General features: G+C 42.0%; 1 protein-coding gene across 6 annotated transcripts in view; it reads right to left on the bottom strand.

The window, feature by feature from the left end:
* The window catches only part of MYO6 (myosin VI), a 108,147-nt gene extending 91,563 nt beyond the window's left edge, over nt 1–16,584 (bottom strand). For 5 of the 6 annotated variants that reach the window (XR_014524663.1, XM_083497424.1, XM_083497425.1 and 2 more), the window contains exon 1: nt 16,343–16,584. The gene's annotated coding sequence lies outside the window, so the exon portion shown is untranslated. The remainder of the gene's footprint in view (nt 1–16,342) is intronic. The other variant, XR_014524664.1, reaches the window with a different exon arrangement.
* Between the last annotated feature and the right edge of the window lie 654 nt (nt 16,585–17,238).

Genomic DNA, 17,238 nt, shown 5'->3' with positions numbered 1-17,238 from the left:
GTTCCAGGATGCACAAGGTAGCCCAATGCTAGGGACCATCTGGACACTGAGAAGTGGTGGCTGGGTAGGAGTGGGAACCGGGAGAAGGGGTGTTGTCTTGGAAGAAGGAATCAGTGATCTGGGCAAGCCTGTAGCAGCCAGGAGATGAGAGTCAGAAGCAGGAGAAGCTGCAGGATTGGAGAGTGAAGAACAAGTGCAGGAGTTTGGAGAGATAGGTCAGCCTGGTATAGAGTCTAGGGCTTCCATGCCACCGCCTCCTCCTGCCCCCACCTCTCCTGCTCCACTGTCTCCCAAGACCATAGAGAACTGAAGAGGGAGGAGCAGAAACAGGTTACATGCAGGTATAGTCTTCGCCTGCTTGCGTGCAGCTTGGGTGGGGGAAGATATAGAAGCTGAGGTTGGTTGGAGGGACTCTTTGTTGCTGCATCTGCCTCGTTGGGTGCACACCTAGGAGTAGCTGAGAGACCTGCCTTTTCCTAACTTGTAAGTGTGCTTTTATAAAGAGTTGATTCCTCACTCTGGACATTCCTTGCCTGGCAGTGCTGTGTCAGGCATGGTCAAGGCTCCATGAGAACTAGATGCATGCCCTGGAACATTCAACAACACACAAGAACTACAGAGTAGCTAAACTGACATGGAAGAGGCATTCTGAAGGTAGAAAGTAAGGAAATCATTGTATTATCTGAACAGTCCATACAGCTTGGAACCCACATTTTATTTTCTTTCTAGCACTTCTCCCAAATGGTTCCCAACAGCCAAACAGCAAAATATTGCATTTTTTAAAAAGTTGATAAATTCACTTAGTAACACAAAATGTAGACAGATCACTTCCAACTACGACATTATTTCATTTCTTTTCAATGTGAGTGCTACAGGGTGTTCTGGGTTATTCTAGTTTCAAAGTCATTAACAGGTGCTATTTAACTCGCCTTACAACTGGGCATGCCCAGGAAGCATACCTCTTGCATGAAAGTAACTTGACGAGTCAGGGATTTGCAAATTAATCAGAACAGCCAATCACTCTGAACCAAACTGGGTAGATTTTAATATGTAGGCATTTCTCGACAACAAGATTTAGTAATGAAAGGAGTTATTACGAAAAATGGTTGTCTACTAAGGAAGCCCAAGTCTACATTGCACTGCAAAGTTTCTGCCCATACTCTTGCACAACCTTCCTCAAACAAGTACTTTCCAGATGCTTCTGGATTTGAATTCTCATCAGCCCCAGCCAGCATGACCAATGGTCAGGACTGGTCAGTTGCGAGTCCAGAACTTCTAGAGGGCACTCAGGTGTGGGAGTCTGCTTCACTGCTTTTCTTCATTTACAGAAAAGTGAATTCATTCTTATAATTTAACAACCATTGTATATTAGCCATCAGACACTCAGAATGGGAAACATAAGTCACTGATCCAGCACATTCTCACAAGCTACAGTGATAGACTGGCATTGCCAATACCACTGCCTCAAATGTATTAAGCATAAATATTTAGGACTTGGTAGCTGAGTGACCATTTCAAATAAAACGTTATTACTGTTTTTATAAGTAATATAAATATATATATTCAGGGATTTAATCCTATCCAAAAGGATCATATGGTTACACAATCACTTCAGTGACCAGAAGACTATTCTTATTTTACACATTTGATAAAGATCACACAAAGTCATAACAGGACAAACTGTTTTTAATTAAGTTTGTCATTCAAAAAGTACAAACAAATGTTTGTTAAAAAATAATAATAATGCATGGGCATTCTCTCAATGCTGCTTTTGTCCAAGAAGAACAGACAGTTCTTTCTCACACAGTACACAAATAAGAATATTTATATATCAACATATTAAAACAATGTTTTAAATACAATGGCTAAGATCCAAAGAACTACATTAGGTGTGCTCAGCGATCTGGGCATGCTCAATGGGATTTTTAAAATATATTCACCTCTCCTTTGAACAGTAGATCCCCACACACACTATATTACAAATGGCTTTTAAGAGTTTTTTTTTTCAGTTTCAGAAGAGCTTTGCCATGTGTCCAAGGGCAGCTCTTCAAAAGGCAAAGTACAAGGCTCATTTGACTGTGGGGAAGTAGTTGTCCAGCATCCAAAAAAGCACACAATATATTTTTACATAGCTTACTGAGCCAATGTACTTTCTCCTCTTTGAATCAGTCTTCCAATGACAGCCTAGAACTGTACCTCCCAGATGTTTTGGGCTACAACTCCCATCATCCCCAGTCATTGGCCATGCTGTAGTATTACATTGGGGAAAGCTAGTCTAGAGGGATTGACAAACTAATCCAGTGTATCTCAATAAACATTTTGACATAGGTTACATTCAGTAAAAGGTCTCAAATACAAGCTTTTCAGAAAACAGTGGGGATCATATTCACAGTAGCAAAGAACACTAAAGGGAGCATAAAGCTGGTTCTCTGTCAAATTCAATATTTATTTGGATTTTATGAATATGGCATGGTTTTCCTCATCACATTTGAATTGGTCCTTTGTCCAAGTTGCTCAAAGCAGAGTTCATTTAACTTTATTCTTGGATTCACCCTGTGGGTTAATTTAAGTAATACACTATGTGGCACTGGGCAAATAAAGTAGTATCAGGCAATGTACATTTGTGACTCTTTCCAATCAAAATCCTACGAGTCAACACATCCCACAAATACAAGCTGTTCATTTAAAAGCAATAATGAATATTAGTCTTAACGTTATGACAGTCCACATGTAGGATGGGAAAGCAGCTAATCGCAGCAGCCATTTACATGGCATGACCTCAAAGAACAGAAGTTTCCAGTTTCAACCTCACCTGTGCTAAGGGGCTTTAGGCAAGCTACTTTCACAGCATCTGCAATATGAGGGGATATTAATATAGACAGAGTTGTTGTAAGGAATGCAACAATATAATGCATGTGAAGTTCTGTAAACACTTGGAAATCCTATAAAAATGTTAATCCGTGGATTTCAAAGCATTTACCATGAGTATGATTAAATGTTAGAGATCACCTTTTATTTCCACTGAAACATGCTTAGGGCCCAGCCACAAATTTTCATTTAGATTCCACAAAGCCAAAGAAAAATGTATTTGGGATTGTGGTTTTTCTCTTCTCTCTCGCTCTTTTTCTCCAAGTTGTAGTTTCTAAGTGTATTTTTCCTCTGCCACCATGGGGATTAGTTTTCTGCCTCAAAGAACCTACTTTTTCAGTAATGTTGACTAATATATTCAACACTGTATGCAATTCAAATTAGTTCTCTCACCAGAGACAGATTTATCCTGAGAGATTAGCTGTGCCAAAACAAACAGGAAAAGTCCCTGGATAGTCTTCACTCTTCAATATCATGCTACCCTACCATAAACAGAACTCAAGAACACAGATGATTCTTCCACAACTTTTGTACTATCGAAATTTTATCCTTGTAAAAGCCTACTTGCTATTCTTTTAAGCATTCCACGCTTAAAATGCAAAGGAGATTTCCATTTATTTCCAGCAGATGGACTAAAACGGCTTAAGGTTTTCATCTGCCTCTTAGGATCTCCTAGTCCTATTAGTCTGTTTTCATTAAAAATTTACCAGGCTGAAATATTGTGTTTCTGCCTTTGAGGCCATTAGAGGAAACCAAGTACATGCTCTACCTGACTGAGAATGAAGAGCTACAGGGTAAAGCAAGGAGAGCCACAAAATGCCCTTAGCAAATATACTCATTCGGCAGACGTATGGGAAGAATTGCTTATAGAACTGGTGTCGAAACTGGTTTCATTTTGGCAAATTATGTGCAAAACCAGAAGAAGAAATCTATTAGTATTCGTATTGTTATTTTATAAATTTGTATACTGCCTTCATCCGAAGTTCACAGGGTGGTTCACAACATAAAAATACAAAACGAGACCCAAAAAGGTCTAATAAAACACAACAAAAACAAAACAATAATCTGAGAGCAGACCATCCTAATAGGTCCCCCACCTCTGCAGAGGCTGTAAGGTGCTGAAAGCCTAAACCTCAAAAGGAAGTGATCTGGCCAAGACAAGGGACTAATTCCCCCACTTTCAGATCACCCTCTTCCTGCCCAGTTGGAAAAAAAAAAACAAGGCCCAGAGTGTGGTTTGCCACATCCATTGGGCCAGTGATGTTGAAAAAGCCCCTTGGTCATTATGGCAGCCACGAAGTTCTGAGCCACCCCAGAGCCAGTAGCCTCGGCAGAGATGTTGAAACCAGCATTCTGGGAATCTTCAACACTGCCTCCGAGAGCATCTCTGTCAGTGAGGCGGGTGTTAAACCAGCAGAATCCCTAATCTGTCCCAATTGCCCAGTGCCAGGAACACACACTCTAGATCCCGTTTCCGTTGGGACAGAGAGCCTGGAGAAAGAGATGGAATCTCTATAGACTACAGCAACTGCCCCTCCCTGACTCTCAAGTCTGCCCCAATGCAGCACCAAGCACCCAGGTGGGCACAACTCAGAGCTGAGCAACAGCAGCTGCAGAACCAAGGGTTGGCTGATAGGACAACCACAATTCCCCAGGAACCACAATTGCCTAGCCTGACCCACCTCAACACCATACTTCCCTTTGCCCAGAGCCATTGCGATTAGTCTCACCCCTGCTCCCCTAGCTCTTCCCTTTCCATGCATATCTTACATCCCTTAATTTAAAAAAAAACAAGAACTGCTATGTAGAATTACATTTATACACCATTTAAAACTAAAGAAATAAGACTAAACATGTTCCATTCTAAAGCAGCTGACATTTTTACCCACTCGGCCTTCTTGATAAAGATATAAGTAAAAGATGAGGGTTGCCACTTCAAAACAAGCTGCTTTTCCTTGAATGTGTCCTTGAGACGCGACATTCTGCATGAAGCACTTTTAACTAAATGCTTTTCTATGCCAACTGTACTCACATCTACTTATCTCAAACAGGAAGTGGAATCGCATACAGAGAGTAGAGGCAAATGGCCATCGTATATCTGCTTCTGATATTCATGCAAAACTCATTTAAATGAAACCTATTCCTTCACATTACAGTGGTACCTCGGGTTAAGAACTTAATTCGTTCTGGAGGTCCGTTCTTAACCTGAAACTGTTCTTAACCTGAAGCACCACTTTAGCTAATGGGACCTCCTGCTGCTGCCGCGCCGCTGATGCCCGATTTCTGTTCTCATCCTGAAGCAAAGTTCTTAACCTGAAGCACTATTTCTGGGTTAGCGGAGTCTGTAACCTGAAGCGTCTGTAACTTGAAGTGTCTGTAGCCCATGGTACCACTGTATTTTTAAATCTAAGTATGCTTCACAGCAGCACCTGCAAGACTGGAGAAGCCATCTCCTGGTTCTCAGGTCAATGAGTAAAGCACACCCTTTTTTAGAGTTTACCACATAACCAGCAAGCAACTGTTCCCCTCCCACTTCCATGAAGGACTAAGGCTTGAAATACACCAAGGTCCCAAAAGGCAACTGTTGGTTTGCAAGATTTGGGAATACCCCTCCCTTTTGTCATTGTGCTTGTTGCCTACTGGTGCTGCCCTCCTACATTACTTGAGGTGTACCACGAAACTGACTTGTTTTCTTTGAAGGAGTATACATAGAAGTGCAAAAAGAAAGAAAAAATAACCTAACCAACAGAGACTTCTCCTGTCCCCATATAAACACTTCACAGGAAAATAGGGGTGGGGGATGAAACACATACAACTTATTTTAGTTTTAGTTATTTTTCATACCACCCTTCAGTTCAATAACTCCTAGGCTGGTTTACAATAAAAATAATTCCGGGGGGAGGGGGGGGAGGGAATAGTTCCAAAGATGTACAAGTATGTGAGTAATGATGAGCGAAATTTCAGAAGCCAGAGAGAACAAAATGAGGATGCCCAAGAACTGCCGGCAAAACTACAAAACACTAATGATTCCTACACATTACCGAGGTGGGGGCACCTCTGTTCCACTCATACCTTAATGCAAACTTACAAAATTTGCTCTTCTCAAACGAATACGTGAACAGGTCTTTGAAACCGAAATTTTAACTCCTCTGAATTTTGCGATGCAGTTCTCCAGCCAAATCATGCCTACAGAAATGTATGCATTTGTAAGAAGTGCTTGAAAAATAATGTATGAAAATGATATACAAACATGGATTTTATTAGGGGGTGTGTAAATTTCCATGCAAACTTTTTTCATGAAAAACTTTGCAAATGTTCAGCTGTTTATGAATGATATAAATTGCAAATGAAGAAAAAGGGACAATTAGAAGCAGAGGGGGACTTTGTACTTGTATGTGGAAATGGGACACATAGAACTTAAGATCATAAAAAGTGGGAAACTGGAAGGATTTGAAACTGAATGATTTGTCCACTCCTGCACTGACGACAAAACAGAATACAAACAGACCTCCGAATAACTAAAATTATATTGTTTTAACATATTGCATGTTTCAGTAATTTTCCCCTAGCCAAGCTCCTCCTTTCTGTTCCCAGCACGACCCAAGTTTAAAGAAGCAAACGTTTCTACTATCAAATAAGTTTTTTTAAAAACTGTAGTATCTAATCCAAGGAATATTTAACAGTACAGAGTAATGGGATTAGCACACTTAAGAGTCCAACGGACTGCACCTGTTATTTAATTCTCAACGGCCCAACTTTGCTTTAAAAATGAATTGAGCTCTATTTTTTCCACAACAAGGCCACACAACAGGGGTAGCCAATGTGGTGCCTTTAAGATGTTGCAGACTCCCACTCTTACCTGCCCCAGCTGGCATGGCCAATGGACAGGGCTGAGTTGGAGTCCCTGGTATCTGGAAGGCACCTAGTTGGCTACCCCCATCAATTTAAGGATCAGTGAACTTTCTGAGTCTTCTGCAGAGGTTTTATTATGAAATCTACACTGACGTAATTACAAGTTTGTTCAACTAAAAAGCCCGGCACTGCAGAACTGCCTGCTCACAACACACGTCACGAAGCCTACATTAGTCCTCATGCTGGTTGTTGTCAACGCTACAGACTATATATCCTTTGGCATTCAACATCTTGCCTGGGGAAGATAAGGATGTTCCACATCAGCTTCATAATGACCTTGTCTGAAACAAGTTTGGCCAAATACAAGCTATATTTTTAAGCAACAGAGATTAAGCATTTGGGTGAGGAGGAGTATGGCAGTTGTGATTTAATTGCTTCTTGCCCTGCTGAAGTCTTGAGAAAATAAACAGAAATTTATTCTCCCTCATGTTCCACACCTTCCTTGCCATGACTCTCATTGGGACAGAAATGACATCATTTCTCAACTACATATGTGTGTGTGTGTGTGTGTGTGTGTGTGTGTACACGTGTGTGTGTGTGTGTGTGTGTGTATACACACACACAGTGCTTGCAAAAAGTTTAGTATGTTATGCTAGAAGATGACCTGTCATCTACATGAAGATACACAGAGTGCCTTAAAGCAGCCTTCCTCCACCAGGTGTTCTCCAGATGTTTTAGACTGCAACTCATGTGCTGGCAGGGGCTGTTGCAGTCTAAAACATCTGGGGAGCACCAGGTTAAGGAAGTCTTAAAGAAAATGAATTCAGCTTATCTTGTATTTAGCACAACTGCACCAGCAAATTCTTGAACAACCTGTTTTATTACATACATTTAAACCCTAACATGGTCAGGGATACTCACCTCAAGGCCTGCTTTTGCCCATAATCACCAGCCAGCATTTAAAGATCGCCATCTCAGGCCCTGCTCTCTGTTCTCCCTTTAAATCTGGACTCGTTTGGCAAGTAGCCGAGAGAGGACCTTTTTGCAGTGACACTTCAGCTAGGAGCTTCTTCCATGGAGAAGCCCACCAAGCTCCTCCTGTTTTCTGGTGCTTTAAAAAAAAAAACAAATCTTGGCTACTGCCCATGGTTAGTGAGGAAAAAGTTTAACCATGACTCTGGGTCTGAGAAAGTTTCTCTGCCAAATATTAGCTTTAGCTCAACGCAGCATGGAAGTAAAAAAAATACCCAACAAAGTGCCTGTGACCTCCTCTCCATGAGCCAACACGTTTGTCCACTTGCAGCACTGTATAATTTGGTCTACTGTGTTGTGTGAACCAGGCCCATGTTTTTATCCGTGGTATTTCCCCCCCCCCCCCCGTTTCTTTTTTAAACTGGACGGGTCAACCTGCTTATTTTTTAAACTGGATGGGTAAACCTGCTTTTCAAACTATTTTTTTTAGCTTTGCTGCTTTAATTATGAGAGTTTTCATTTTTATATCTTCACAGGCCACCTTTTGAGATTTCCTAAAAGACACAGAGTATAAATCTATACTGTAATCTATCCTCCACAAGCGGCAATAAAAATTTCCATAGAAAAAAGGCTAGCTCTCGAGATTGTCACATCCCAGGAAAAACAAGGACTGAACGGTGTGGTGCAGATGAAAGGGGGAGGCCTGCATTTATGGGAAGGAGTAGGCTTTCATTGCAACCTGGAGGATAAAATAACTACGCCACAAAAACAGGCCACCAGATCTGCCCTATAAATTTCCATCCCCGCTGGCACAAAGTCACCAGGGGCACCCTACAGCTAACCCTTATATGTGGATGGCTACCTTTCCCTGATAAATCACATGGCAAACCGAATGTTTTATTTCATAGTGTTTCTTCCCAGTGTAGGAATAAATCAGTGCTAATCAGAGTGCATTACATATTAATTCTAACACTTTAGTTTTACTTGTCAAGTTCTTGTACTTCTGTTGTAAAATCCATGTGATGCCCTAGATACTGGCCCAGTCTTGATTTATACAGATCCCTCAGGAGATCCAAAATGATAAGCACAATGCTTGCTGCAGAGTAGGCTTGCCCAACAGCTGTGACATTACCTAGCTTTCTAAAATGAAATTTAAGCCTGTGTTGCTGAAGCCAATAGGATCTCACCTTTCACTTGACAGATAAGCTAAAGCTGCAATTCTAACCCCACTGACATGGGAGGAAGCCCACCGAATTCAGTAGGACTTACTTCTGAGTCAGCATAATTAGGATTGTGCTCTAAGCTCCTAAAGCAAACATTCTTTGCAGTGTCCTCCTATACTGGAAAGAATGCGTATTCACAAAAAACAACCATCCTTTACTTGTCAACAACTCAGTGGAAAAGCACAGCCTATGATTCTCTATTTTGCTTGCATTAGGTCTCACATGGAATCCCTGGCACCTCCAGTTAAAATGAGCTCCAATAATGAGGCGTAGAGAAATTCTGTCCACAGTCACTGCTGGTCACTTTAGGCAATATTGAGCCTAGTCTCTGTCAATCCAAAGGAATACTTTTTAAAACAAAAAAACCAAAATTTGGCATAGCAAAGGATCTAATATGATATTCAACTGGCAATTCTCACTTCACTAACCATCATCCCCTCATATTCAGTTGCCTTCGCAGACTTTCACCACACGTGGGAAAGCATCGCCTTTTCATTCTTTGCATATCAAGCACCTCCCATTCTCATTATCTATCAAGTTTATTAATTTTCTATGTAAGTTACCGTAAATGCCATCGCATGGCCATTTTAAAACAATTCATTTTGTAACTGAAGTACAAGGTAGACTGTAGACTCATGTGTCCAAGAAAAATAAAAATTCCTCATGAGCTAACATCCATACAGGAAGAGACGGAAGACAAATGCAATCAAAGTGAGTATATTTATTATTATAAATATTATTATAACACTTAACATGAGTGTCTCACCAATGCATCTCTCTTAGACACATTTTATGTCAGGGTCTTTCTGCTAATTTGACAATGGGTGAGTTGCTGGGATGGGAGGAAAGGAGTATCCATCCATCATTACTTTGGTCAGCAACTGCCTAGAGCACTGTTTCCCAAAGTGGGCAATACCGCCCCCTGGGGGGTGCTGGAACAATCCAGGGGGTGGTAGGGGGTTGAATAAAAATAAGGGGGTGGTAGAAGCATAAAGAAAGAAGAATTTTTTGAAAAACCATCCATATATGCTTCATCTGTTTTGTAATTATGCTTACCAATGTAACACAGAGTTAAAGTCGCCGTGATTACTTTATTTTCCAAATAAACACACAAAATGCTAGTTATAACTCAAAATCAGTGGTCAAGTCCACCGACAGATCTTAACAAGCATTTTTTATTTTAATATTATCCTTTCGAAATTAAAAAATTGTCTAGTAGCACCTTAGAAACCAACTAAGTTTGTTCTGGGTATAAATTTTCATGTGCATGCACACTTCTTCAGATACTTCTTCGTCAGACCAACATGGCTACCTACCTGAATATTATCCTTTGTGTGTAATGCACTGTGTTACTATGGTTGATTTTAATAAGTAATTTTATAATTTAAAGCTTCAAGGTGTCTTATTTACAATAGCATCTTTCTTTACTATGTTGTAGGACATAGGTAGAAATATAGACACATAAAAAACCCACAAATTTGTCAATGCATCTTTCTGTTCATTCACTTAAAGAAGGTAGATTTCCAGGAGGGTGCTAAGTAATTATTTTTATGAAAAAGTGGTGGTAGGCCAAATAAATTTGGGAACCTGTGGCCTAGAGGCAGGTTGAACATTATGATCAAGTCACAAAACCCCATGAAATCCCCCTCTTTGCTGGCCCCTGTCATAGTGCTGTCATGCTGCCAGAATTGCTTAGAGATTTCTCCAGTACCCTTAGGAAGCACTGCAAACATTTCATGGGGAAAGCTACACAGGGTGAAATTCTAGCTGCTCTGCCCTTTTCAAGGCACAGTAGCCCTCAGGGCCAGGGCCTGGCAGCTACCTCCCTGCTTAGGCAAGAAAAGAGAGAGGCAAGCAGTAGCCTTCCAAGGAAGCCCCACCCTGAAAGCGTTTGATTAAGAATGAAAACAGCTATGACTAACTGTGTAACAATGCAAAGTCCCAATGGGCAGAGCTGCCAGTTCCCAGCTGCCAAGCTGCTAATAGTCAACGAGTTTCACCTGCTACTACCTGGTATCAGGTGCTTCATGCTCAAACCAGAAGAAGATCACCTCACCAGGTAACTTGGCACAATGACAACCGACGGCAAATGCCTCCTGATACAGGCACACTCTAGAAGGCAAGCTGACCCTTCCAAGTGGCCCTTCAAGAGAGGGAATCAATAATCAACTTCCACTTTGCTCTCAGCCTTAGGTTCTCCCATGCATTGTTTGCTTTAATGTTGTGGATGCCCCAAAGGGAGATATCCCTGAAGAAGCATGGAAAATACCACAGGTTCAATCCCCAACATCTTTAGGTGGGGCTGAGAATCATAGAATCATAAACTTGTAGAGCTGGAAGAGACCAGGAGCATCATCTAGTCCAACCCCATGCAGTGAAGGAATCCTTTTGCCCAATGTGAGACTCGAACCCAGACCCTGGGTTCTCATGCTCTACCAACTGTGGGAAAGACCTCTGTTTTCAACCATAGAGAACTGCTGCCCTTCACTAGAAGCTTTAGCTACCTACATACTGACAAGATTTCTTGACATAGTCAGTAACACTGGCTATGTTCTCCCCTGCCCTCCTATGATATTGTTCATTTTTCTTTTCTTTTCTATTTTTAACAGACATGCTGCTCATAATAAATACAACTAAGGGTGCAGCTAAATTACTGTTTATCCATCTTTCTGTGAAACTTTGTTCCGTGTGTATTGTCTACAAAGTTGCCTACAGCTATCCACAATAAGAAAAAAAACAGCAAACTGCCTGGGAAAGCAAGCCTCTCTACAAAAACAACAACCAAAAAAACACTCTTATTTAAAAAAGAAAACCTCTTTTACTGTGGGGTAAATTGAAGTCAGAAAGGCTTTGCATAATTTCTTTTGTTTTGAACTTTTTGCAAGACTCCAGCCATGGCCTACTAAGTATTAAGCACTGCAATGCTCTGTTGGTTTTCAATAATAACTTGATAAAAATAAGAACTTGATAAAAACCATTCGGAATGGCACAGACCCCTTCAGACAACCGGGCCAGTTCCTTATGAGCTCTACTGCAGCAGCCATCACACAGTGTGAATAACCTGTTTCCTCTAACAAAGGGTCTCTCATTTGGTGATATGCTTCAGAAAGGCAATTTCCCCCCAGGACTAAACCTGGAGACATTATTTATACTACTGAGTATGCCTTGCATAAATTAGGTTTTATTAAGTATGCTGTGAGTGTGTTTTATTTTTACCTTGTCAGCTACCCTGAGAGGGCTTCTGCCCTTAAAAAATACAGCCTAAAACTCTTTCTAATTAATTAAACATGCAACAGTTTGGCTTTTATTCCAATCTTTCTCTTGCCAGTAAAGATAACAATGCATTATTATTTTTTAGTTTTTATTATCGCCATAATGCTGTAATCCTTGAAAGACTCTTGAGGGATGTTAAAATAACCACCATCAACAATTTATAGTGTACTTGGGTTTTGGCAGAGCTTGTTACTAAAGCTAAATTGGAGAGCAAGAGTCTCATTTTTCACCTCTGTTAATGTGTCATACTTGCAGCACAAGAAGGCTTGCTTCAGTTGTCAACCTTTGTACTCTCCTGAACTGAGGATCAGGTTCACAGGCCATTTTACAACTTAATGATTTCAAGAACTGTGTGAGGGAATTAGCTCATCTCTCCATCAGCATTAGTTGCAAATGACGAGATCTAGTCCTGCTCTGGGATCAGAATCTGTAATTATTCAACTATATTTATCGCTCCGAAAGACACCATATTATCTAGACCAATTACTGCAGTATCTTTAGTTATTTTGCCTCTGATCTGAAGGGTGAAAGCAATAACACCTGTTAGGAACTGCTTGCATCACATTCACTGCTAAGGGACCTCCTGCATATGAGATTTAACTGCATCTGCTCATATAGTACACCCAAAACTCACGGGATACAAAGCCCCCATTTACAGCTTGTTGAAATGCCCTTTCTACACAGCACACACACGCAGAATCCTGCACTATGGGTGGGTGGTGCCGTCTGCATATGGGAAAATATGATGCGAGAAATGCCATGCTATGGAAAATGCACACATTTTCTAATTCAAAAATCACTCCTGCAAGCAATTCCCTTCTTCCTTTGCCCATGAAAGTGTAACATGTAAAAATAATGCATTCTGTCCACAGTCCAAAATAATATGTTGCATCTCGGGTTTCCCTGGTTAATCTGCAAAATATCCAGCACCATCTAATTATGTCATATAGTCAAAAGTTCTGTGCTTCAACTGAGAAATATGTTGGCAAGTGGTTTTCACAGGTTACAGGAACATAGGAAGCTGTCTTATACAGAGTCAGACCATTAATCCATCTAGCTCAGCTTTGTCAACAAAGACTGGCAGTAGCTCTCCGCGATTTCAGATGGGAGACACTCCTTACCCTACCTTGAGATACCAGAGATTGAACCTAGGATATTTTGCATGTAAAGCTCTACATCTGAACACTTAATAGTTTGTGAAAATGTCCAATTAACAATGGCCAAAATCCAAATAGAGGCATAGGTTTATGCAAGAGGCTTGTCCTAGTCTAATGGAATCGACAGTATAATTTAAGATTCCCTTGCCACCCAATAGCAACATTCTCTAGGTGGCTTACAGTATCCTAGACAACATTTTAAGAAGCTATACTTACTGATATACATGTACATGCCTCGTTCAGCTTTGCATAATTCAAGAGACAAAAAGCATAATGAAAGTCACTCCCCTCTACCTTAAGGAGCATTTGAAATACCATGAACTAGTCATGTCCCATCACCAACAGAGAATTTGCCCAAGGAAGAGGCAGGCATGGTTCTTGACTTTAGCAATACCATTCCAGTGTCTCCACTTTTCCCAATTTCTGTACAAAACTTAAACCCACACAAAGAAAGGCACAGCTTCCCGAAACAGGGGCCATCAGAAAAACTGAAATTTAATATCAACAGCTAATGCAAGACCAAACACTTAAAATGATTAATTTTCTGCCACACGCTACAAAGGAAGCAATTTCTCAAGATTCATAGATAACCATCACCTTTCCTTCCTGAATTAATCCATGATAAAATGTATTATATTATCATTTTGCAGCCCAGTTCCTGTTATCTTTCGTTCTCACCTTGCTCACTGTGTGGGCAGTCAGCACAAGTTACAGCTGCCCTGGAGATGATGCCAGAAATTACCTCCTAGCACCCACTGTGCTTTCTGTCTCCATCTCCTATTCACTGCAGCCTTGGAGCAGGCCAGGATGGCATAGTTAGTACTTCTAAATAGAATGTATAGCTTCTTATAGTTCAGGCATGCTAGAGATCTCCATATACAATAAAATACGCTCACTGCACAGCAGTTGCTTTTAGCAACATGTATGGGGAGACTGTAACGTAAACTTGGGCTCACTACTGTATCTTCATTTCCTTATCTGTGAGTATGTGCACCAAAGATACCCAACATGGCTCCTCCAAATGTCACTGTACTCCAACTTCCATCAGCCCCAGACAGCATGGCCAGGGGTTCTAGGATGATGGGAGTTGTAGTCCTTCATTATCTAGGGAGCACCATATTGGCTGAAGTCAGAGAGAGAATACACATATGCGTATAAATATACGCAATTTAAGTAGAACACCTGAGAGATTCAACAAGAGATCCGGGCCAGAGTTTGTGAATCACAATTTCTGCCACAGAGAAATGTGTGCACTCTGTTCTCCATCTAGACTATGAACACTTCCCAATGGGGGAGACACACACACCCCGAGCCTCAGCTTCAGACATTCAACAGGAGTCCATAAGTACCACAATACCATTATTGCAGCCTGGTAACTTCTCTTCCCTACCTACCAAATATCCAAAGCTGTTCCATTTAATGTATCTCACAATTAGTTCCTGGCTCTGAAAGCTGATGCAACTTCTTTTTTTATAAGCTTTTTTATTGTAGCAGACAAACACAGATATTCTTCTGTAACTTGTACTAATAGCCTGTGACCTTTGATCTCAGGTGTGCATTTTGGGTCAGAACCTCCCACCAAATGCTGGTGTTTATCTTTTCCCTGAAAGTTTTGAGGAAGGCTATGCTGTGATAAACATCCTGATAAGGAAGTCTAACTTTTCCCTGCTGCAAAACCCAGAGTGCATCCTCATTGCTTCCTTCTTTAATTATAAGAGATTACTCAGGTAAGGGCTCAGGACTTCTCTATTATCACCAGAGACTCAGGTTCCACAGTAATCATCACATCCTGAATTAATTAGCAGGTGGCATGTTAATTTAATGAAAGAGGCAGACAAGGTAACAACCACTGTGTGCAAGGAAACCTTCTTCCGTAGCTATAATTTCTAATATTATTGTTAATAATAATAATAATATTTTAAACCTCATGAGTACCCACTATCCTCCCATATCATATGGCAACACACAGCATCAGGAACTTTAAACCCTGCTCCCCATTCTCCAAATACCAACTGCTCTGGAATAATAGCTGTCAACTTTTCCCTTTTCTTGCGAGGAATCCTATTCGGAATAAGGGAATTTCCCTTTTAAAAGGGGGAAAGTTGACAGCTATGTCTGGAATGTCAGCTTCTTTCTTCATTTCAGAATATGTGATATATCTGATATAAGCAGTAAAGAAACCCAAGGTAAGTGTGTTTGTGGGGCGGAATTTTTTTTCAGAACTCAGAAACCTTCAAAGTTCTCTTTAGGTCAAAAGTTCTGCAGCCTCTCCCAGCTGCAATCACTTCCTACAGAGAGTAATTACCGCATTTAGAAGTTCTCCTAAAGGTGAGCAATCAACCTGCAACAACTGCCACCCAAAGTTTCCAAAATCAGAGAGAGAGGCTAAATCATTGCATAAAACAACATGCCGCAAATGACGAACAGGATGGAAAGCCACCCTTTAACCTATATATACACATACATGTAGATTATGACACATGCACATGCACAAACATACTGTGTGTGTAGAGAAAAAAAGATTACTTGCAATGTACATAAAAAAGAGCAGGCTAGTGTATGCTTTTGGAGGTGACTTTTAATGCGTGTTTGTGGGAGGTGATCTTGGAAAGTGTTAACAACTTCCCCAAACCCCAAAGCCTATGTTGCTGTTCATATCTATCTAGAATAAAACAAGTCGTATTCCAAGCTTTATCTAACAAAAGTCAATCAGGGTTCCCACATGAACAGCGTCAGCAACAGGAGGGGGAAAGCCCAAGACAGAAAGCAGACCCGAATGCAAGGGAGAGAGGGAGGAAGGGAGAGAGGGAGGGAGGCGGAGAAAGAGAGAAGAAACTCGGGATGGAAAAAGAGGGAAGGGGCGCAGAGACGGGGAGGGGGGAAAGAGCCAGAAGAGGCGAAAGGGGGGACAGGGCAGCAGCAGCGCAGCCGCCGGCTTTCTGAGCCGAGAGGGAGGAAGGCAGAGCGCGGGGCTCTCCGTCTGGCCCCCCCGTTTACCTGCCGCCGCCGCCGCCGCCGCGCTTCGTCCCCAGCTGATGCCGACTCGGCCCGGGCGTTGCGCGGCTGCTGCTGCTGCTCCTCGCAGCTCCGCCCCGGCGCTCCTGGGAGCCGAGAGCGGCCGGGGCGGGGCCTCCGCTGACGCCACGGCAGGAGAGGGAGGAGGAGGAGGAAGCGCCTGGTGCCGGCCGGAGTTGCAACTTGGAGCGGCGCTTGTCCGCTCTCCTCCCTGGCCAAGGGATGCTGAGCATGCGCGGACCCAGCCGAGCGTGCTCAGTAAGCGGCGCCGAAGTCGCCTGCCCAGTTCGTTGCCCTTTCTCGGACTTCTAAGTCATATAAAGTGGTACCTCGGGTTAAGTACTTAATTCGTTCCGGAGGTCCGTTCTGAACCTGAAGCTGTTCTTAACCTGAAGCACCACTTTAGCTAATGGGGCCTCCTGCTGCTGCCACGCCGCCGGAGCACGATTTCTGTTCTTATCCTGAAGCAAAGTTCTTAACCTGAAGCACTATTTCTGGGTTAGCGGAGTCTGTAACCTGAAGCGTATGTAACCCGAGGTACCACTGTATGCAAGAAGTAGAACTCGAGCGATCTGCAGCGGGGCAGGAGGACTCGGAGGGTTGTTCAGATAGCAGAGGCTCCCTGCTCAGGACTCTCCCCTTTGGCTGCCCGCACGAGTCTAATCTTCCGAGTCTGCTGCATGGCAAAGGCAAAGCATCGCCCCACGCCCCCCACCCCATACAAAAGGAGAGAATTGGTACCCACACCACGATCATACGCAAAGAATACGGAGGTTTTATCTAGCACAACACCAACAAAGCTTGTGCGCAGCTACAGCAGTCCATGCATTTTAATATTTTATGAAATATTATATTTAGTATTTTATTATCCCTGTCTT

The sequence above is a fragment of the Podarcis liolepis genome (genome assembly GCF_965112155.1).
Source record: "Podarcis liolepis genome assembly, chromosome: 3".
Lineage (NCBI taxonomy): Eukaryota > Metazoa > Chordata > Lepidosauria > Squamata > Lacertidae > Podarcis > Podarcis liolepis.
Note: the sequence above shows the minus strand (reverse complement) of the source record. Positions and strands in the feature narration are given on the sequence as shown.